This window comes from Lissotriton helveticus, chromosome 2_2 (assembly GCF_964261635.1).
Source record: "Lissotriton helveticus chromosome 2_2, aLisHel1.1, whole genome shotgun sequence".
NCBI lineage: Eukaryota > Metazoa > Chordata > Amphibia > Caudata > Salamandridae > Lissotriton > Lissotriton helveticus.
In genome coordinates, this window is record NC_136060.1 from 159,159,486 (window position 1) to 159,181,977 (window position 22,492).

Below are 22,492 nucleotides of genomic sequence, written 5' to 3' on the forward strand. Positions count from 1 at the left end.
TGCGTCTCCAATTCCACTCACGCTCTCCGGTTGGAGGGTGGGCTCCACCAATAAATCAGGGCAGTTGGTACAAGCGCTGTAGATGTCCCACCACCTGTCTGCATGGCTTGTTTGAGCCTTTCAGCCACCCTTTCTTTGGCATGTTTTCTGAGGTCATACCAGCGTTTCTTTAGTTCATCTGTTGAGCGCTGTGTTTCGCCAATTGAATGTATCCTCTCCTGGATCACCATCCATATTTTCCTCTTTTGGGATTCCGGGACGTGCAGGGAATGTTTGCCGAAGAGCTTGTTGTGGTCCTTCGCCACCTCTTCTATCAGCACCTCCAGCTCCCTCTCGCTGAATTTGTGCTTTCTTTTTCGCTCTCCTGCCTCCTTTTCCTTCGCCTGGTTGTCCATTTTTGGTTTGGTGTGTCTGCAAGATGTTTGCAAAGCAGCTCCTGTGTTGTAAGGTCTGCTCCCTGCCTCTCCCACAGCTTCAGCCTCAGTGTAGCAGCATGTGTTAGGCCACTTCCTGCTTGTGATGTCATCAGAATGCACCGGAATGGCAGTTTAAATAGTTAGCGATTTGCTAAAATAACGATTTGTTAATACCGATTCGGTAATACATTATCGCTATTTGCTAATCGGTAAATCAGAATTGGTAATCCATTTTACCGATTTTTACTGATTTGCTATTTTTTAACGACTTTGCGAGTTCTTAATAGCGATTAGGTAAACATCCCTATTAAGAACTCGCAAATTGAGTTTTACCTACATATGGCCCATAGTCTCTAGGAGACTGCACGGCTCAGCTGGCAGAACTAAAAGCCCTATTAGTGACACTGATAAATACGGATCGAGAATTCTCCACACTGATTGTGTGCGATTCTTTTTATTGTATCCAGTCATACTACGAAATATCTACACTACCGGGGTCAAAATGGGTTTAAAGACTTAAAAGGTGGCACAGTTAAGCATAAAATGCTATGGGAACAGGTAGCTGAGTCGAAAAACGAACTACCAAGAGTTCACGTGATACACATGCTGAGTCATCAACGTGATGGCATTCACATTAAAGGGAATTTATTGGCTATGGGGCAGTACATACTGCTGCCGTAGCCGTAATCAAGCAAAAACAGCCCAGCCTTACTGAAAGATTTTCCATTCAAGTACTCCTACAAATTAGATTCAAACAACATTCCATATGCTTAGATTCCAGGAGTGGGAGATGGAGTTATACCAAACATGGATAGCAGATTAGGTTTAATGCCAGCTTCACATGAGGGTCTAGATTCTGCACACGCAAGGATTACTGTGACGTTTTATTTACTGAAACCACGCTATTGGTGGCCTGGTTTAACAAAACAGCCGAAAAATGTTGTTTTAAAATGTGACATCTGTCAGCAGATGAAGGGTTCCGCAGTAGCACGCCCAGCACCAACATCATTACAGATATCAGTCAGACCACTGGCGTGTGTCTATTTGGACCACTGTGGCATCCTACAATCAGACATGGCTTACAAGAATATCCTAGAGACAATGTGTGGTGATGAGCCTCAGCAAGGCTTACCAGTGCTAGGGGTTCTCCTTTCTCTGCACAGAGTCCTCAGACCATAGAATAGAAGTTGGCACAGAAACTGGAATAGAAAATACAAGATTTATTAAAACTCATGAGGTGGAACTACATTCACACAGCACCCTTCGGTAATGTATGAAGTAGCACACTGAATGGAAGGAGCGTGGTCCTTTTATACCCACACAGGGGCTCAAATGAAGGCGGTACAAGTACAAAATGCTGGTTTTAGGTACATAAAAGGTCATACAGAAAATGCACAGTCAACAAGTGGGAGGAGCTAACAGTGGCTGTTGTTTGCAAACACATCCTGACAGTTACATTCTAGTGGCAGCTGAAAAGACAGCTGCATGCTCAACTGAGCATGTGCGAAGGTGGAAGATGCTAAATATATCTCGTCTCTAGCCAGATTTCAAGAGCAGTTAACAGAAAGGTAGGACAGAGCACATGGCGAGCACATGGTAGCACATGGCAAACAAAATGGCTGACAGAAATACAAAATGGATTCCACAAAACAGACAAGATAGTCTCTAAATACAGGATGGCTTCTGCTAATGCTAACCTAATCGCTGCCAAATGACAACAGACGGCCCTTTTAGCATTAGCTGAAGACATTCGTTTATCTGAGGTAATCTAGATATCCATCCTGTACATTGATGCTCATAGTCTTAATGATCTCTTGATTTAGCATTTGTTGTGCTTTCATTTCTGCAATATTTCTCTTGGCAGGTGTACAAGCAGTGATGCACATGGAGCAAAGCATAGGACCACATTGTATACAAGTACAGCATGTAAATAATATCGCCAACAGTATACATAAAATAGTCAGTAGTGTTCAGCCCCAAGTAGCAAATAGTGTACAGAACTAGGTCGAAAAAGTCCATGTATCAGTCTCTGGGTGAATCTCTGCAGCAATCTTATGCAGTTTGGATATTGCGTCGTATACTGAAGGTGAGTGATCTGGTATAAATACACGGCAACTGCTACCGATGATGCGACATGCACCAACTCGATCAGCCAAAATCACATCAAGCACCATTCTGTTTTGGAGTGCTACAATCCTTGCAATTTGCAGTTCCTCTGTAATGTTCCCAAGTGCCATTGCTGTCTGATTGGTAACAGCTTCCACAACACGAGTGAGTCTCCTTATTTTCCTACTGTTTAATGCAGCACCTACGATAAAGAACAAACCCAAATTAAAATCGACATATTGTTGCAAAGTGGTACCAGTCTGATCAACCTTATCAGTACTTATTGTCCTCTTATATCTATTCTTGGAAATGTCATAGTACAATTTGAAGTCGAAGTGATATGATGCAGGTGCCAAAAACACAGGGGGCAACAGAAAGGACACATAGCAGATCCCTGACCACCCAACAGGTAGTTGATAGTAACCCTTATTTCCGCACACGAAATAAGTATTATGTGAGGCTGTAAAACTGCTGTTATTAGCACCTTCAATGGTCAGAACTACTGTACACTCACTCCTTCCTACTGGAATTCTCCCACCACTGCTAATACACAAATCTGCTTTAGCTCTAGTAACAGAAATTACAAAAGGTCCATTGTTCTTAATATTTCTCATACTCGTGAAGACATATGGTGTCGAAATATTGTCAGTTTGATACTCTTCCCATTCCCATTTAGTCCCTTTAGCTTGAGGATAACCATCTGTATCTTGATAGCATACTTTATTCAGACGAAAGTTAATCCCACCTACTGAAGGCTTTCCAGAAGCAAACAAAAGTGCATACCAAGCTTGACATGAACCATTATGGGAAAACGGCAGAGGAATAAAAGGTGTTCCTCCCTTTTTCTGGTGAGCAGGTGTCATCCCACACACCCAACAGTTGGTGGTATTCGCGGCATTATGTGTATGATGCATCATTTGAATAAAAGTGTTGTTTAAGTAGGATTGTCGATGCTTCTGCTCGTGATAGTGATGGAGCAAGGATTCACACATAAAGCGACTTGCTTGTATTCAAGAACCTCGAATAACTTTAATGAACTAAATCAATTTGTTTGTCTCACTAATTTCCCATTTATTCTGACATTTGGGGTGTCCCAGAGAAGCTTGTATATGTGTTTACTAACCGTAAGACGCTTGCCACTAAGATGGCCGCTGCTTAGTGGGAATTTCTTCTGCGCATGCGTTGGTCACACTCACGTGACATGATGTACTCACAGTTCTGGTGGGAAATCTTTGCGCTTGCGCACTAGCTTTAAAATGGCCGGTTTGTTTCCTCACATGCCGGAGCTTGCACTGCAGCTTTTTGCACTGCTTTTCGTTTTGCACTAATCTTAATGCTATAGATAGTATAAAGTAAGGGGAGTCATATAGGGATTCCTGGTATACAGTGTATTCGTTTATTTCTGTGTTCTAAATTGTTTTCCTTTACTTTTCATGTATCGTAATCCTTGGGCATGAGGGATGGGAATACTCCATATTGAACTGCCTTTCTGCGCATGACAATCTTCCGCCAGAGGATGAACTCTGTGACATTGAACGTGCGCCAACCCAGAGGTCCCCGCCAAGATGTGCCTGGGAAGATGCACCTTCGTCTAGTAGAAGAAGCTGAACTGTCCTGCATTTGACACACTTGTATATAAACTTTGTATTCTCCATTGTAATTTGTAGAATATGTCATGGGAACCCCAAATTCAATGGGAGGTCCCAAAAAGATGTACATTTGGACTTGAAAACGTCAAATTTTGGTTGGTGTGTTGATCTGTCCTACTTGAGGACCAATCAAAATTGGGGATTCTTACACTTGCAACATTTGGGGGGTGGTACACTGACCCAAAAACAGTATAACTAGCCTAGGTTTAGCTAGAGAAATTGTCCGACTTGTCCGAATAGCTGACCTGTCACTGACCCAACGCACTCAATAGGTGACTGATACAGAGAGCTGCGGCGCACTCTATCCGTAATTTCCATAGACCCAAGCGGGGTTTTGGGAAACCTTAAGTGCTGGCGGAGCACTTTGCTGGGGAGTTCGTTAACCCCCTCGGGGTTTTGACTGTTAGCTGCAGAGAGGGTGGAGCGCAGGCGTTGCTACCAAACTGCGGGTGCTGGTCTTACCTTGGTGGTCCTGTCCTGATCCTAATCTACTTTTCCTGTCCTGTCCTGGGGTGTCCATTCTGCACCTGCTGGCCTACTGGCGTCTATCTTCCTTGGGGTTTCTCCTGTCCTTGACTGACCCGTGGCCAGGGTTGGTCTCCACACCGTTCTAGGTAAATATAAATCTGAGGGAACCCATTTTGCATTCTCCATTTCCTTGCTTTGAATAAATTCGTACTTGCTCTTTATTCCTTTTTCTTACCTTCCCTTTGCTGACAAATGATAAAGTCCTACATTGTAGTTGTTATACTAGCATGTTCCAATTTTTTCCCCATCCTATAAGTACTGTTCTACATACTGTTCATACAATATAGATGTTCCTTTTCTTTACCCATCCTTTAGTCAATTCAAGTAATTACACCGTCTTATTAGTATGGTTCATTCTTACCTTATCTATAGTTCCTCTTCAAGGGGAAATACTTCACTGTGAAATTCTAGTATGTTCCTTATTCTTCCCGTCCTTTGGACATCATACTGAGTCTAAGCTCTGAAACCTATATTAGTATGTTCCCTGTTCTTACCTTCCCTTTAGACTCATAAATGGTTGGTCTTATCTACTTCCTATATGGATATGTGCTCTTTATAATCTTAGTTATAGACAGTTTGCTTACTGTGAACCTTATGCTTTCTGAAGATGATGAAAACTAGATAAAGATTTTAAAACTTCCCGAGTCTGTGGTTTTACATGAGTGCAAATTTTAGTATATGATCCTTGTAGATTTGTGTCTGCCTTTCTTTTACAGCAAGCTCCCTGATCCATGGTGATCATAGGTACCCGTAACAGTGGATTGGTAAGTCGGGTACACTGGAAATAAATAGGAAGGAGCAGGGTTACTGGTAGTAGAGTGTAAGGTTACCCGATTAATTAATATGGTGATTTGAATTTATGGGTCCGATGCGTATATGGTAAAATTATAAGTCGGGTGACCTGCACGCTCTATCAGTAATTTTCTGGTAGCAGAGGAAATGGTTAGGGACAAGTTAAAGGTAGGTAGGACTAGTTAGGATAGATAGATAGGTTATTTGCTGCTAAACTGTGAAAAATTTAATTGCTGCTAAATCAATCGATTGTACAATTGTTGTTTTATTGCATTGAAAATTATGAAATGTTTTAAATTGTTTTTCTTGTTGATATATTGATATGTGTTCTAACAAAACTCGTTAGTGACTTGTTATATGTTTGTCTGGAATCCCCGGGGTGAGGAGAATCCACGTCGCAAGTGAGGTCACTTACGAGAGGAAAATTGGTGCAGGTTAGGCAGAACTGGAAGCACTGATTAGGGTTTTCTGAATAAATGTTTGAATAAATCGTAGCAAAGAGTTCGCTGGCAAAACTTCTATTGTGATATAACCTAGTAAGGGTCACACGGAAGGAGTAGCAGGTTCATCTAAGCTTGATTGGTAGTAAAGGAGATCACTAGTGAAACTTTTGGCTTAATATATATCCCAAAGTGGATGAGTCGAAGGAGTAGCAGGTTCACTAATGCTTGTGTGAAGAGTAGGCAGAAGGGATCTACTCGTAGTATTTGAAAAGTAAATAGAAGAAGTTTACTTGCAGTGAAACAAATCTTTTCTTTCTAGACCCTCGAGTACAGTGGCGAATGTGTTTACGTTGTAAATTAAATAAAGCACTTGCACTTTAAAAGATAGAAATTGAAGCGTTTTTTACCTTGTGAAGGAGGGAGTCAGTTGCGGAGCTGCGCTGACGTCACTCAGTGCCGCGCTGGTATTGGTCAAGACAGCGGGCGTGTAGCTGAGACGGAATTGTAAAGGAGGGGTGAGCACAGGAGCGTGAGAACTCGTTTACGAGAAACGCCGCGCACCCATTGGTTGAGGTTATTTGAAATCGGCCATTTGATTGGTTGCACGAAAATAAAAGACGCCTTTGTATTGGAAGTGATTTTGTAAACAAAAGTAAGTTGCGGAAAGTATATGTGGTTTGCTAAAGAAAAGTGGAAAGGGCGTAACTGTAGCATTATGTACGGAAATAAGAGGAAACTGACCTTAGTAAACAAAGTAAACAATTATTTCAAGAAAGACAAGCCTATCAAAACTAGAGAAGGAGTTGTCATTCCACCACCTAATACTCCCGCATCATTCATGATGTTTGATAAAGGATACCGCTCTCGTGTATGGTTGGAAAATTGGGTGGAATACACTAAAAATGACGGAATTTTGGCATTTCCGTTAGATGGTACATTTAACAGCAGGATTCTGTTCAATTTGAGAACCCGAATGAATGATTTACATCCCAGACCCAGATTAACGCAATATGAGGCCCTAGAAGAATGGGAGATAGAGGCTTTTGAGCAAGACAAACCTAGAATGGACAAAGGGTTAACCAAATGGTATCCTAAAGTGAAAAAAGAAACCTGAGAGAAGAGAATGAAAGAGTGGAGACAGAATATGATAGTAGAAGGACTGTACCCTATGATAGCACTAAAAGAACCCATGGGAGGGAAGAGGACAGAAAAAAACAAGCATCTGATGACTGGTGGGGATTCAGACGATGATTATTTGGAGGAATTGTTAATGAAAAATCCACCTCCTTATAATGAAGGATCAAGACCAGTAAGTGCAAGAGACGCCTGTCTAATACCTCCTTATCAGGAGGAGCCGAGACCTTTAAGCACAGGGAATCCGTTCCGGAAACCTAACTATGGTGAGGGACCAGGTATGACACATCCGACAGCCCCGAATTATATTCCTACCCTAACTCCGCAAATAGTGCATGAAACAAGCTTGGAAAAAGTACTGCAGGAGAGAGAGCGGGAGGACATAGCTAAACAGAGAGCAGAATTAATCCAGAAAATCTCCCAACTAAATACAAGTCCTGAAGCCTTGACAATCCCAGTAACTATTGGACCAGTTGTTCCTTTGTACGGGGATAAGCAGAATAACCCGAAAACTCCTATGATTACCCCATCTGTAGTACAGCCAAAAAAGAGCCCTTAATTATAGATGATCAGGTAAGTGAATGTGAATCTGAGATTTCATTGATGGATTTACCAATAAGGGAACCAGAAAGGGGTTCACGGAGAAAGAACACTCCTTTCAATTCAGGAGAAGTGCAGATTGAATCAGCCTCTGGTACTAGAAGTGCCACAGTAGTGACTCCTGAAGAAATTGAAAGATGGAGCAGAGAATTAGAGAAACAAAATCCTCAGTCGAAACCATTAGATATTTACAAATTAAGTATAGAATTGGGGGGAGGAGCCAAGCAGGCGACCGCGATGGCCGCCTAGGATCTCAGTTCCGCCGATCTTCCCATCCTTCACGCCTATCCTGTAATTTATCCTGCACCCGTGCCACAATTTTGCTACGGGGAACTGACGCTGCCCCCGGTGGTGTGCTCCCGTGCTTTCTGCCAGCTGTAGAACCGGAGAAGTGTCCTCGCTCGATCTCCGGCCCTGAATGGACATGGAACCGGGGCTTTGGGTGACTGAGATGGCCGGCCCCTGACGCAGCCACGGTGGCCATCTGCTTCGGGGCGGAGTCGGCCTGTCGGAACGAGTCGCCTTAATTGAAAACACCTTCGCTGCAGCTATCCGGCTCACCAGGCGGTCCGAGTGCTTGCGTTACACCATAGACCCAGGTGCTCATATTTCATCCTTTCCTGCCCGTGTGCCGCTCGGACACCCTTCTTCTTCCTCCCGGTGTTGTTTTGGGCGACATTTTGGACGTCAGGTGCGCTGGGCCGATGCACTGAGAACTCCGGTGTGTGATAACCGTCCTGCGTCTGCTTCCATGCTAATGTATACTGCGCCATGGAGTCTACTGCTCCTTTGGTCACAGCTCGACAGTACTCATGCGTGCGACGTGATGGTGACCGGTTGGGCTCCCTGGAGAGTAACGTCCTGCCTGCTGAATCGCAGCTGATCGGGGAGCTACCAGTGAGGAGGAGTGCTGCGGCTCATGGCTACGTGGTACCGCCGGGGATCGGGGATGTTATGGCGGCGCTTGGTGCCCTGCGTGTCGCCCTTGATTGCATCGCCCGTGACCTGGGGAGGAAATTAGACGCCATGATTTACGCTGCGGGACACGCTATGCGGGATTGTTCTCGTGTGCGGGGCACTGGACCTCATCTTGCACCCGGGCGGACTATATTGTTTGCTCCAGCGGACATGGTGGCACTGAAGTACCGGGATCACGCAATCACCTCTGGGCCGCTTGCTGCCGGTAAGGAGGGGACCCGAGGTTTTGGCTCTGCACCGTGGGTGGGGACTCGGCTCCGACTGCTGCCGCCATTTCAGCTGTGGATTGATGGGATGCCTCTCCCTCTTCTCCCGGACTTGGTGTTCTTGTGCCGGATATCACGCATTGGGGACTTACAGTCGTGCAGGGTGCTTTTTCACATTGACTTTGCCTTCACATTGTTGTTCCCGACCGGTTGTCGTGGGCGGTCCACCGGATTATCCTGGTCGCCCTGGTCTCCTGCAATACCCAAAATGGCGGATGGCCAGCTGGACTCTGTCTCTTCAATTGATTGTGCGGGCCAGGGCTGAGTACTTTGGTGCTTTCTGGTGCTTGTTTGGCCGGTGACAATGTGGGACACGCTTATAATGGTATTACGTCTGGCGTCATGTGACACTGTATGACTTGCATTATTGTATGTCAATTGTTTATTATTCCCCAGATTGCTCCGTGTGAAATTCGCGACAACTCTTTAGTACTCGAACGGGTCTCCGTGCTGGACCGTGCGGGTTTGAGTTGAATTTGATTGGACATTGAAGCAATGTTTCTTCTGTTTTTGTTGGGTTACATCTATGGGAGCAAGAGCCAGACGTGGTTCTGAGTGTTTGACTTTTTTGTCTGCTGTATGCGGGAATGATTTGATGCTTCTGTGGTGCCGGGGATCGGGCGGGATGTCCCCCCTTTTTTGCTTGCCATTCCCCTACGAAATATCTCTTGATTTGCTATATTTGGCTTAACGTTCCGGTACGGGGTGTTTGCTCTTTGCCGGGGGATGGGAGTCAGGGAGCTTCTATTGATTTGTTACATTCTCCTCCTCCATCTTTTTTCCCTTCTTTGGGGTGTAGTTTAGGGGGCGACAGGCACGCTGCTAGTGGGGTTAGGTCGTAGCCATCGGCAGGGGTGTAGGGTGGGGGGGGTTTATTTTTCTTTGTTATTTTCTATGACCATTCTATTTCCCCTTTTCCTTCTTCACAAGAGCTGTGTGCATATTCTCCTGTTTTTTCCCTACAGAGCATTCGGGTGTCCTATGTTTGCTCCGTATATCCTGTACTTCTGGTGGGCGGGTGTTGTTGATTGGTGATGGCTGTCGGTGCTGTCCAATGCTTGCTTTTAGTTCACGCTGCATTTGACTTTCTGTTGCTTGTGATGGTACGCTATTTCGAACCCTAATTTGCCCGTCCACGACTGTGCTGTAATTCATTTATTGACACCTGATATGTCTATGTATATTTTCCTCTTGTGCTATAACAATAAAAAGATTTACAAAAAAAGAATAGAATTGGATGAACTGATGTCTGGAAATGTGGGTTTAGACAGACTGAATACCTTTACAGAGGAAGAATTGCTGTTTATTTGCAAAAGTATCACCCGTAATACCAGAGTGTTCCATGAGAAATTAATGGACACCGCGGCTAGTATGGGAATAGATATTGGAAAATCTAAAGTGTTTCAAAAACCCTACAGAGCAGAGTTCTCAGACAGAGACTTAGAAAACATGAATGTATCAGGGAAAAAGGTACAGATCAGAGAATTATTGAACCTATTGCAAACATGGGGAGAATTAGAAAAATGGAAAGCCAGGTGGGCAAAGAAAAAAGAGGAAATTAGATCAAAACAAATGACTTCTGAGTACGTGTTAAAAGATGCAGACAAGGCAGAAAAATGTTATCCTATGAGAGAAGTGGCAGGTGGGAAGTATGTCCATGTTCCATGGTCCCGACAGGATATTGTGTCCTTTACCAATGACTTCCCAAAATTACGAGAAAAATCTGTACATTGGTACCGACAGGTCGAGAGATTTGTGAAGGTCCAGAAGTGACTCTGGAAAGATTTAGATTGGTTCTTTGACATTGTAGTTCCCGTAGATTTGTGGACAGAATGTAAAATTGCTATTGATTGGCCTAGTGAGGAACACCCGAGAGACCCAAACACAGGAGCTCCTTCTGCAGAAGTAATGAAAAAGTACAATCAGGTAATATTACATTTAAAAGGAAAAGTGCCTGCAAAAGAAACTGATTGGACCCGAATAGACAGAACTACCCAGAATAGAGATGAAACTGTGCACTCCTATTATGAACGACTGTTACAGGTGTTCAAGACTTACAGTGGTCTGGACAACAATGAGATGAAAGACATGACCCATTTCATTTACAGATTTGTGCAAGGATTAAGACCTGAGATTTCCCAGTGGATCAAAGACAATAAAATCTGCTGGCAGTCTAAACCAATTGATGAAGTCCTGAAGTATGCTAAATATTGCGAGGATGAATTGGCCGATAAATGAAAAGAATTAAAGGAAAAAGTCATGTGGGCTCAGGTGAAATTAGCAGAACACCAAGAACAGCAGCTAAATAAATTGACCAGTAATCAGAATCAAGGCCCCGGGGGTGGGGGAAAACCCAGAGTAAAAATAAGCAGAGAAGAGGCCAAAAGGAAGTTCCCCTGTCACGGGCGCGGACAGATAGGTCACTGGAGAGACGAGTGTCCACATGTACAGAATGGTAATGTTCAAATAACTGATTTAAATCCACAGACGCAGAATGAGAAACCATGAAAGACCCAGCAACAGGTAAAGCAGAATCAGTTGCCCCGTGCACCTAGACAAAATTATAGGAGTAAAGCACAACAGGGTGAAGATACCGAGGTGTGGGAAGTAAGGGAGAATAAGAATGCAGCAACTTCACAATTTCTGTTAAATGACACGTTTCTCTGTGATGACACCTACTTACGGTGCCTGAGGGAGGAGGACAAGGAGTGCGTGGTTGGCGCCTCCTTGCCGGTGGACCAGTCAGGGCCATACATTGAAGGAAAGGTTGAAGGAAATGACGTCACCTTTCTGTTGGACACTGGTGCTACCCGTTCTACTGTGAGAACAGCAGACGTTCCAAACCTACCCCTCTCGGGAGAAGCAATCCAGGTAGTTGGCATTTCTAATCAGCTAATTAGTACCCCAGTTACAAAACCTATGGAGATTAAAATCGGGGATTTTAAAGAAATGCATAGGTTTGTTGTCTGTGATTCCAGTCCTGTAAACTTGCTAGGACGAGATTTGTTGTGTAAAATGAACTGCACTATCTTTTGCACACCAAATGGCGTTGAAATTCAGACCCCAGACGAAGATGGAATTTACAAATTAATGTTAGCAAGACCTGACTCAGAAATTAAAAGACTGACAATACAAGACTTACCTGAAGAACTCCAAGAGACAGTGAAACCAGAAGTATGGGATTTTACTGGAAAAGATGTAGGATTAATGGAAAATGTTGACCCAATCAAAATAGCCATAAATGAAAATGCAGTATACCCAAATATTAAACAGTACAAAATGAGTGCAGAAGTAAAGGCAGGAGTTACCATTGAGATAAAAAGATTGTTAGAAGCAAATATCATACAAGACGTGATGAGCAGCCCATGTAATTCGCCCATAATTGGAATCAAAAAGCCTAGTGGTAAGTACAGGGTAGTACAGGACCTGCGCAAGGTTAACAAAATCGTGGTTCCTTGTTGTCCTGTCGTGCCAAACCCTGCAGTGATTCTATACCAAATTCCATGGAATGCTGGATGGTTTACAGTCATTGACTTATGTCATGCATTCTTTTCAATTCCATTGCATCCAGACAGTAAATTTCTTTTCTCATTCGAATTCGACAGTCACGTGTATGTCTGGAATCGCGTCCCTCAGGGGTATACAGAAAGCCCCTCAATCTTTAATCAGATTCTGAAAAAGTGCTTTGAGACCCTAATTTTGCCCGTAAAATCAGTTTTGGTGCAATACATAGACGACCTATTGGTGGCGTCTAAAAGTCGAAGAGACTGTGTAACTGACACCATTGCCTCGCTGAACCATTTAGGTGAAGGAGGACATAAAGTATCACCAGAAAAGCTGCAATTCTGTACCACATCAGTAAAATATCTGGGGCACCAGATAGAGAGAGGTATCAGAAAAGTCACCACGGAAAGAATCAGGATAATTCGAAACATGGAATTGCCAAATACCCAGAAGGAAATCAGAATGTTCCTTGGAGTTGTAGGGTACTATAGGCAGTGGATTGTAGGATTTGCAGTCCTAGCAAAACCATTGATAAAAATGACAAGGAAAGGAGCAAGTGATCCAGTAGAGTGGGATGACGAAAGCATGACAGCTTTTACAAAATTACGAGAATGTCTGTGTACTGCTCCTGCATTAGGAATGCCTGATTATTCCAAGGATTTTGCACTGTTCTGTGACACACGAGACAATTGTGCACTTTCATTCCTGACCCAAATTCATGGTTTGACTCGACGTCCAGTGGCATACTTTTCTTCTACATTGGACCCAGTAGCAGCTGGATTACCTGGATGTTTGAAAGCTGTAGCTGCAACTTGCATGAGTCTTGAACAGAGTGAGTCCATTGTTATGGGACATCCAGTAACCGTATATGTTACACATTCTGTTGTAATTTTACTGACAAGGACAAAGACCCAGTATCTCACACCTAGTCGGCTGACTAAGTATGAGAGAATCCTTGTAGGTGCAGGAAATGTGACCCTTGAACGATGTAACATTTTGAATCCAGCTACCTTACTACCAAATTCATTTGCAGCAGAAGTGAGGGAAGAATTTGCACATGATTGCATTGACTTGACTGAATTCAGTACCAAACCACGCCCAGACATCAGAGAGGACCCTCTGTACAGTGAAGATTATCAGCTGTTTGTAGACGGCTCATGCATGAGACATGAGGATGGTGGCCTAAGTGCTGCCTACTCCGTGTGCACCCTAGAGCGTCCAGTAGAAGCATCCTATTTGTATGGGGTCAAGTCTGCACAAATAGCCGAATTAATTGCATTGACAAAAGCTTGTAAATTTGGGAGAAATTACACATATACACTGATAGCCAGTATGGCTATGGGGTTGTGCATGACTTTGGCCAGTTGTGGCTGAAGAGGGAGTTCCTGACTTCTTCAGGCACCCCTATCAGAAATGGAAAATATGTGCAGGATTTACTGGAATCAATCCAGTTACCAAAAGAATTGGCTGTGGTCAAGTGTGCTGCTCACAAATCTGGCGATGACAATGTGACAGCAGGTAATCGATATGCTGACCAGTTAGCCCAACATTGTGCAAAATACAGAATTTCCATCAATATAAAGGTGGGGGAAACGGAAACAGCTGCCAACTTTTGATGCTAGAGGGAGTGAATACATGGGAGGAAGTGCGAGTCTTACAGGAAGCAGCAGAGCCACAGGAAAAACAAAGATGGAGAAGCTTCGGTTGTCGTAGGAGGGGTGCAGATGGTGTCATTGTTTACCTTGATGATATGCCTGTGTTGCTAGACTGTATGCTTGCTCCTATGGCTAGATTAAGTCATGGAAACACACATGTAGGCAGGGATGCGATGATTCGCATGTTCCGCCAGACATAGGTCAATTCGAAATTCAGAAGTGTAGCAGAGGCACTCTGCCAGAGGTGTTTGACCTGCCAGCAATTTAACTCTGGAAAGAAAACAATAGTCTTACCAGGGAAAATTGGAAAGGCAGAAGGCCCTTTTATCAGACTACAACTTGACTTCATTCAGTTGCCCCCTTGTCGAGGAATGAAATACCTACTTGTCATTGTCTGCCTGTTTTCAAAATGGGTAGAAGCTTTCCCTGCACGAAGAAATGACAGCATCACAGTAGCAAAATTGTTACTTAGGGAACTTATACCTCGTTACGGTTTCCCAGTCTTAATTGAATCTGACAGAGGAAGTCATTTCCAGAATGAAATAATAAGTCAAATCTGTGAAGCATTCAAAATCACGCAAAAACTGCACTGTGCATATCGTCCAGAGGCTTCTGGAGTGGTAGAACAGATAAATGGCACAATCAAATCAAGATTGGGAAAGATGTGTAAATACACTCAACTGGAGTGGCCAGATGCTCTGCCTCTTGTGTTGATGGGACTCAGAAGTATTCCAGATCGGAACACAGGTTTGAGTCCCCATGAAATCCTGATGGGAAGAGCAATGCGGCAAGCATGGGTGCCAGGATACACAATAATAAGCATATCTGATGATTTGGTACTGGAATACTGTAAAGAGCTGGCTGACCAAGTGCGTTCTATCTCTCGCCAGGTTGGAGGAGAAGACGTCGCCAGGCCAACGACTCCAGCACATGGCCTGAATCCAGGTGACTGGGTCGTAATAAAGAAGCACACTCGGAAAAGTTGCCTTGAATCCAGGTGGGGAAAGCCACGACAGGTGATCCTGATAACCACCACAGCTGTAAAGTGTGCAGGAGTACCTCGCTGGATCCATGCCAGCCACACGAAGAAAGTGACTGAACCTGACGAAACTGAGGCTGAAGGTTGCACAGCTGAAGGATCCCAAGACATCGGTCCTGAAGTAGCTGAAGAACAACCGAGCTCCAGACAAGAAGATTGGATCCCATTAATTGATCTGATAATCGACCCTATACGAACTAGAAGTCAAGCCCAGTTAGATAGACAGTGGAATAGAGAGGACGAGACAGGTGAAGAAGAAGCTACTCAGATCATTGAAATCCACGTTAAATCTGATTCTGAGGAAGAGCAGGTAATTGACACTCCACCCAGAACACCTGCACCAGAAAAGGGACAGATAGAGACTAGGGTGGAAGTTCATGCGAAAGAAAATCAAGAGCTCGAAGAGCTTGAACAGGAACAGATAGGACTAGACAATTGTGTTCAGAAAGAAGAAATCGAAACAGATCAGAGTCAAAATCAGCATACACCTGAACAAGGCCAGTTTAGGGACCAGGCAGAAGAAACAGATGAAAGACCTGGACCTAGTCAGTTAGGGAACAATTCAGAGGACGAATTTGATCCCAATGTGCCACAACAGAACAAAAACAAAAGAGTGTTTGAAGAAGGCCAAGACACAGTGCCAGTTAAAAGACTAAAGAAAGGGGACTCAGTACCTAGATTTGTGAAACGGCTGAGATTGCGTCTGAAGACGATAACCGAGGAGCCTGAACAAATGAATGAGGTCTCGAGTCAAACTGACCAAGTGGTAACAAAGCAAAAGAGAAGAAGTGCTCGCATCAAAAAGCTGAATAACGAAGGCGTGGCCAAGATGGCGAAGGAGTAGGACGTGTTGTGTGTCCCCTCCGGCGCCCGGCCTAGCATAGCCTTGTTGCAGCTGCAGCTCCGGAGCCCCCTGTGCCGGCAAATTGCTCCTGGGCTCCCCCGGAGTGGGGTCCGGCGCTGAGACGACCCCCGGGCTCCCCTGGACCGAGGGACACGAGCCGGCGCCGGCCGCACTGCCCGGTGTCTGGGGTCTGCACGGCGCTCCGAGCTGGGGGCTCGTCTGTAGCGGGAAGCATCGCGGAGCGGCTCAGCGACCGACGAGGGAGGTGTGTGCCCGAGCTGCCCGGAGGACCCCATTGACCGCCCTCGCCATTGTCGGCCGCCGCCGAGCTCCGGACCCGGAGCCCCGGGAGGAGGCGGGGCCTGAGGCCGCGTCAGCGTGAGTGGAGGTGCGGCCGGGGGAGCAATTGAGGCCGGGGATCGCGGCCTGGTCCGGAGGTGGGCGGCGCTGCACCAGTGGCCCGGACTTTGACCGGAAGCCGCTCCACTGCCCCAGCGGGGGCGGACTTGCCCCCCAGATACGGAGGAGCTGCGCATAAGCGGCGGTGCTAGACTCAGCCTACCTGGGCATCGGGGGACCACATGCTCTGGTGGGGGCAGATAGGAGGAGGGTGCGCTTGTAACCGAAGCCCCTGCAGAGACTTGCTGTTCGGCCCCTTGCCCAGCCACCGCAGCATTGCGACGGGGTCGCTTGGAAGGAAGATGCATCTGCCTGGCGACCGGGCCCTGGAAGCAGCACTGATCCGGTGAGCGTTTCGTAAAAGGTGACCAGGGCTGGGACCGGAACAAGGTGGCCTGGGGGGTTGACGCTGATTGATCTGCGTGGCGCTGGACGACCGGCTCCCTTGGCGCTGCCACGCATCCCCCCCCCCTGAGGTCCCCTCTGGGGCACTGGTCTGAAGAGCGGCCATAACGAGCTTTCCTACATTTTGGCGCGTGGGAAAGCGACTGGTGGGCCTGTGGGTCTCCCTGGCCTACCCTTAACTCCCATCCACTGCGGGGCCTCCTGGAGGCGAGGAACTGGGGCAGTGATGGCCGCTAATGCTCGCAAGGGGAAACCTGGGAAAGAGGGGACTGCTAAGGGCTCCCAAGGCCCGGCCTCCCCGGGCCAGAGTTCGTCGTCGGGAAGATCTGATGATGAGGCCCCAGCAACTAAGGCCTTTATGAAGGAGCTCTTTGCCTCCATCAAGGACGATATATCGGAGCTCCGCTCCCAGCTCACGTCGGATCTCCGCGAGGTGCGGAGGGATGTCGACAGTATTGGGGACAGAGTGGCCACGCTGGAGGATCATGATCTTACTATGGCTAATGATGTTCACTTGCTGCAGCAGGACGTGCTCCGCCTCATGGAACAAAATATTGATCTGCAGGCCCATGCCGAGGACCTTGAGAACCGTTCCCGTCGGAACAACATTCGCATTAGGGCGGTGCCATGGGATGGTGAAGCGGGTGATCTCCGAGAGTATGTACAGGCCCTCTTCCTCCAGATCCTGAATGAGGACGACCTGCGGGAGGTACGAATGGATCGTGTTCATAGGGTGGGCCTGCCCAGGCGGAACGGAGGTCCCCCTCCGGATATCCTCGTGTGTGTCCACGACTTCCAGATCAAGGAAAGAATCCTGAGAAAGGCTCGGGACATCCCTTCTTTGCAGTTTCGAGATCATCGTCCCCAGCTTTACCAGGATCTAGCTGCATCGACTCTCCAGAAGAGGCGCGAGTTCCGTCCCATCACTGCCTATCTTCGGGAGCACAACATCTCCTACTCCTGGGGCCACCCTTTTAGGATCATCTTCCGTTGGCAGAATAGGTTGGCACAGGTTCGCTCTCTTCGGGAAGCGAAAGAACTCTTGGGGATTGAGGAGGAGACCCCGACTTCCGAGCGTCGGAGTCCTTCGCCGCGGAGGAGGCGCCGTTCCTCGTCCTGGCACAGGGTGGGCCCGGAGAGTCACAGGAGGCCCGATCGCACGGCTAGCCAGCAGGAACGAGGGAACGCAGTAGCCTCTGTGGCCTCCGCTACGCTTCCGTCGTCGCAACAAAGCTCTGGGGCTGCCTGAGCTTCAGCTGGTTTGGTTTGGTGCCGGAGGGGCACTGCCCTAAGGTGCCGGGGTTCGTGTGTACTTTTCTGGAGAAGACACCCCGGTACGAGGCCCTGGGGTCACCAGAATGGTACCCCTACCCCACTCCCAGTCCGGATGGGGTCTCTTGGACTATGACCCACTGGAACTGCTGTGTGACTTCGTCAGGTTCAGTGTCCTGTTTTCTTTTCTTCTGTTGTTCTCTTGTTTGCGGGGGGGGATGGGTGGGACAGTGGTGGCGTCTGTTTGCGGTGTATGTGGTGTGCTTTTTTTCCTAGGCGAGATAGACCTTGGCTTCTTTCACAGGTGCCTCCGTTCCGGCCCCTTCGCTGTGCTGGGGCTGGTTGCGTACTCTATACTTGCTGTGCGCTGCTCGAATGTGGATCTGGGAGGGTGGCTGGGTGGTGATTCCCCTGGGAGGGTGGCGTCCTGGCCCTTGCGACTGCTTCCTACGCACAACTGCTTTCAATTTGTCATGTTTTACAACACTCCTTGTGTGCCTAGCGTTGGGAGCTTTGATGCTGTGGTGCGGTGGGGAGGAAGGGGGGTGAGGTCTGAGTGGAGTTGGTTGTTTGGGTCGTGGCCTGGTCCGGGGATGGTCGGATGTACTAGTGGTCGTGATCGGGGGAGTGACCGGATCGCACTGGGAGTCATACAGGGCGAGACTCTAATATGTCAGTATGTCTGTTAGTGTGGGTACATGGAATGTGAAGGGTCTTAATTCTCCACAGAAACGCCAGAAGCTTTGGAAGTACCTGTCAGACCATCATCTCGATGTGGTAGCCCTCCAGGAAACCCATTTAGCTAAGAGGGATGAACTTAGACTCCGACACAAACAGTTCCCCCTCATATACAGAGCATCTGCATCCACCAAGCATAGGGGGGTGGCCCTCATGTTCAAGGCGTCCCTTCATTTTCAGCCCCTGGGAGTGAGCACTGATAAGGAGGGGCGTTGGTTGATGGTGAAGGGGTCGCTGTATGATCGACTCTGCACGTTTGTGGTTGTTTATGCCCCTAACGCTGGACAGAATGGTTTTTTGCAGGGCTTGTTGGTCAAGGTGGGTGACTTTGTCGAGGGGCACCTGTTCCTCCTGGGAGACTTTAACATGGTGTGGGACGGACACATAGACTGTTCAGGGTCACATAGGGCGGGCTCTGGGATCTTCTCTGATGAAACACAAAGACAAATAGGTGATCTGGGATTAGTGGACAGCTGGCGGTTCTTACACCCCCATACCATAGACTACACATTCTTTTCAAATGTCCATCGCTCTTACTCCCGTTTAGATCATATCTTTATCAGCCAGGCCCTTAGGGGGGATGTCCGCATGTCCAGTATCTTCCCTCTGTCTGTCCCGGACCATAGCCTGGTGGTTCTGGGGCTGCATTGGCGGGTGGGGGGGGACGGATGGAGGAAATGGTACTTCCCGGCAGCGCTGGTGCGTGATGAGACGTCCTGTAAAGAACTGCGGAGAGCGATGGGGGAGTTTCTGGCCCTTAACCCTCCTTCCGACACCTCGGTGTATGTCACTTGGGATGCCTGTAAGGCCACGATTCGGGGCACTTGCCTCGCTCTTAATGCTAACCTCAATAAATTGCGGAGGAAGGAGAGGGAGGATCTGGAGGCGGAGTTAGCGAACCTTGAACAGGCACACAAGTCTAACCCCTCTAGGATTACCCTGCGGCCGCTGACGGCGGTGAGGGGGAAATTAAGGGCCCATTATAACAATCGTGCTGAGTTTACCCTCCTCCGGCTCCGACGCATATCCTACTCTCAGGGGAACAAGGTGGGGCGCCACCTGGCCCGGCAACTTCGTGATAAACGTGAGAAAGACTATATTGGGGGCATACGAGATCACGCGGGTACTATACAGCACAAGGACGCGGATAAGGCAGCTCTTTTCGGCCATTTTTATGCGGATCTCTATTCCAGCGACACCCTTGCCCCGGCTGCGCAGTCTGCATTCCTGGAGGGTCTCCCGATTCCTCAGGTGTCCAGGGAATGGAATGACTCGCTGTCCTCCTCTATCACTAGGGAAGAGGTGTTGGACGCCATCGGGGCTTTGAAACTCCACAAGGCCCCCGGTCCTGACGGCTACACTGCCTTGTTTTACAAGACGTTTGCGTCGGACCTCTGTGATTACCTGGTCTCCCTCTTCAACGCCATGGCATCCGAGGGCCGGACCTCGGAGACTATGGCCGAGGCCCTGATTACTGTCATCCCTAAACCAGGGAAAGACCACTCAGAATGCGCGTCCTTTCGCCCGATAGCGCTCCTCAATTTGGATGCCAAGCTGTACTCGTCTATTTTAGCTCGTAGACTGCAGGACTTAATGCCGGTTCTTATACATCCGGACCAGTCCGGTTTCATAAAGGGCAGGCAAACGCATGACAACCTGAGGCGTGTCCTCCACCTGATTGAAAAGGCTAATAGATTTCATGTGCCGGCAGTTTTAGTGGGGCTTGACGCGGAGAAGGCCTTCGACCGTGTCGATTGGGGCTTCCTCCACCGCACGCTGGTGGCCTTTGGGTTTTCTCCCCTCTTCATTAGAATGGTTGAGGCTAATTATAGCAACCCCACCTCTAGGGTGATAGTTAATGGCCATAGATCCGGGTGCTTCCGCCACTCGCGTGGAACGCGGCAGGGCTGTCCTCTCTCCCCACTCCTCTTCGCTCTCAGTATTGAACCGCTGGCGCTTGCGGTCCGGAGGGACGAACGCATCCTGGGCATCCCCTTCTCTGGCGAAGAACATAAGATCACGCTCTTCGCAGATGATGTGTTACTCTCGGTCAGAGAACCCGCGCTGTCACTGCCGCATGTCCACACGCTGCTCTCTGCCTTCGAAGAGGCGGCGGGCTTCAAGGTTAACCTCTCCAAATCATATGTTTTGAACCTCACTCTGCCTCCCGAGGGTGTGCAACAGGTCCGAGCGATTACTCCACTGTCGTGGTCGACCTCCTCCTTGCTGTATCTGGGAGTAAGATTGACTTCTACCCTGGGTGCGTTATTCCAGGCCAATTTTCCGCCGATGATGACGGCGATCCGCGCGGAACTGGAGAGATGGAAGCCGAAGTTCATATCATGGTTGGGCAGGATTCACGCGCTTAAGATGGTCCTCCTCCCCAAACTCCTATACCTCTTTCAGGCGCTGCCCATACCGGTGGACTTGGCCTACTTTCGCCAGCTCAAGACCATGATGTTGAAATTTGTGTGGCAGAACGGCCGGGCTCGGCTTTCCTATGCAGTTTTGCGCCGTCCGCGTGTGGATGGGGGGGTGGGTCTCCCTGACATGCACCTGTATTATAAAGCTGCGCAACTACGGGTGTTGGTGGAATGGTCCCAGCAGCTCTCGGAGAAGCACTGGCTCCACATGGATCGAAGTGTGGCCGGACGGTCTATCTGGGATATGGCCTGGAAGCCCAAGGCTGACCGCCCCAAGAATGCGTATGTTAGTACTCCCACCAGCACGGTTCTAAAAATCTGGGACACGATTAGTAGCGATGACCGGTGGACCACCTTCCCATCTCCGTTTACTCCGATTCATTTTAATCCGGCCTTCCCCCCGGCCTCGACCGACGGTCCCTTTGACATCTGGAGAAGGGGTGGTTGTAGAGCCCTTACCCATCTGTTTCATGGTGTGTCACCTCTCACCTTCCAGAATTGTATGCGGGACTACGATGTCCCCCCCACTGAACACTATCGTCATCTCCAGCTCTTGCACTGGGCGACCTCGGCGGGAGTGGTCGACGCTGCTACTAGGCCACTGACTAAATTTGAGGCTTTTATCCTCCGCACATCTACTATGAAGGGGACGATCTCCTTTCTCTATGGGTTGTTGCTGGACACCGCGATATCTCCCCGTCCCCGTTACATGGACCACTGGGAAACCACATTAGGTAGGAACATCACTGATGCAGAATGGAGGGCCCTCTGGAGGGACGTAGCAACACATAACCACTCAGTTGATCTCAGAGAGGCACACTTAAAAATTCTGTATGACTGGTACCTCTACCCGTCTAAGCTACATCGGATCTTCCCGTCCACCTCAGACAAGTGCTGGAGGGGCTGCGGTATGCTGGGCGACTTCCGCCATATCTGGTGGGACTGCCCCTCCATCCAACCCTACTGGGCTGAGATCCTGTCTCACATCAAGGACGTGGTGGGATACCCGATTCCAAACTCCATAGAGTATGTCCTGCTGGGGCTTAGAGACCCGCTGTTGGAGCACCAGACCAGAGCTGATCAACGCATTATATGGCTGTGCTTGGGAGCGGCTAAAGTGACCCTGGCGGCCGCTTGGAAAAGCCCGTCGGCTCCGGCCATCTCGCTGTGGCATGCAAGGTTGTGGCGACTCCTGAGTATGGAGAGAATGTCTGATATTTTTTTGGGAAATTTTAAAAACTTCATGTTCAAGTGGGGACCGCTGGTCAGGTTCCTGTCCAGGGGCCTGCCTTCTGCTGTTT

The 22,492-nt window shown here is 47.9% G+C and overlaps 1 long non-coding RNA gene across 1 annotated transcript in view; it reads right to left on the reverse strand.

Moving 5' to 3' along the window:
* Positions 1 to 1,748: 1,748 nt before the first annotated feature.
* LOC144821341 (uncharacterized) overlaps positions 1,749 to 22,492 on the reverse strand; it is a 399,934-nt gene continuing 379,190 nt past the window's right edge. The window contains exon 7 of the long non-coding RNA XR_013608333.1: positions 1,749 to 2,724. This is a non-coding gene — a long non-coding RNA (uncharacterized LOC144821341). The remainder of the gene's footprint in view (positions 2,725 to 22,492) is intronic.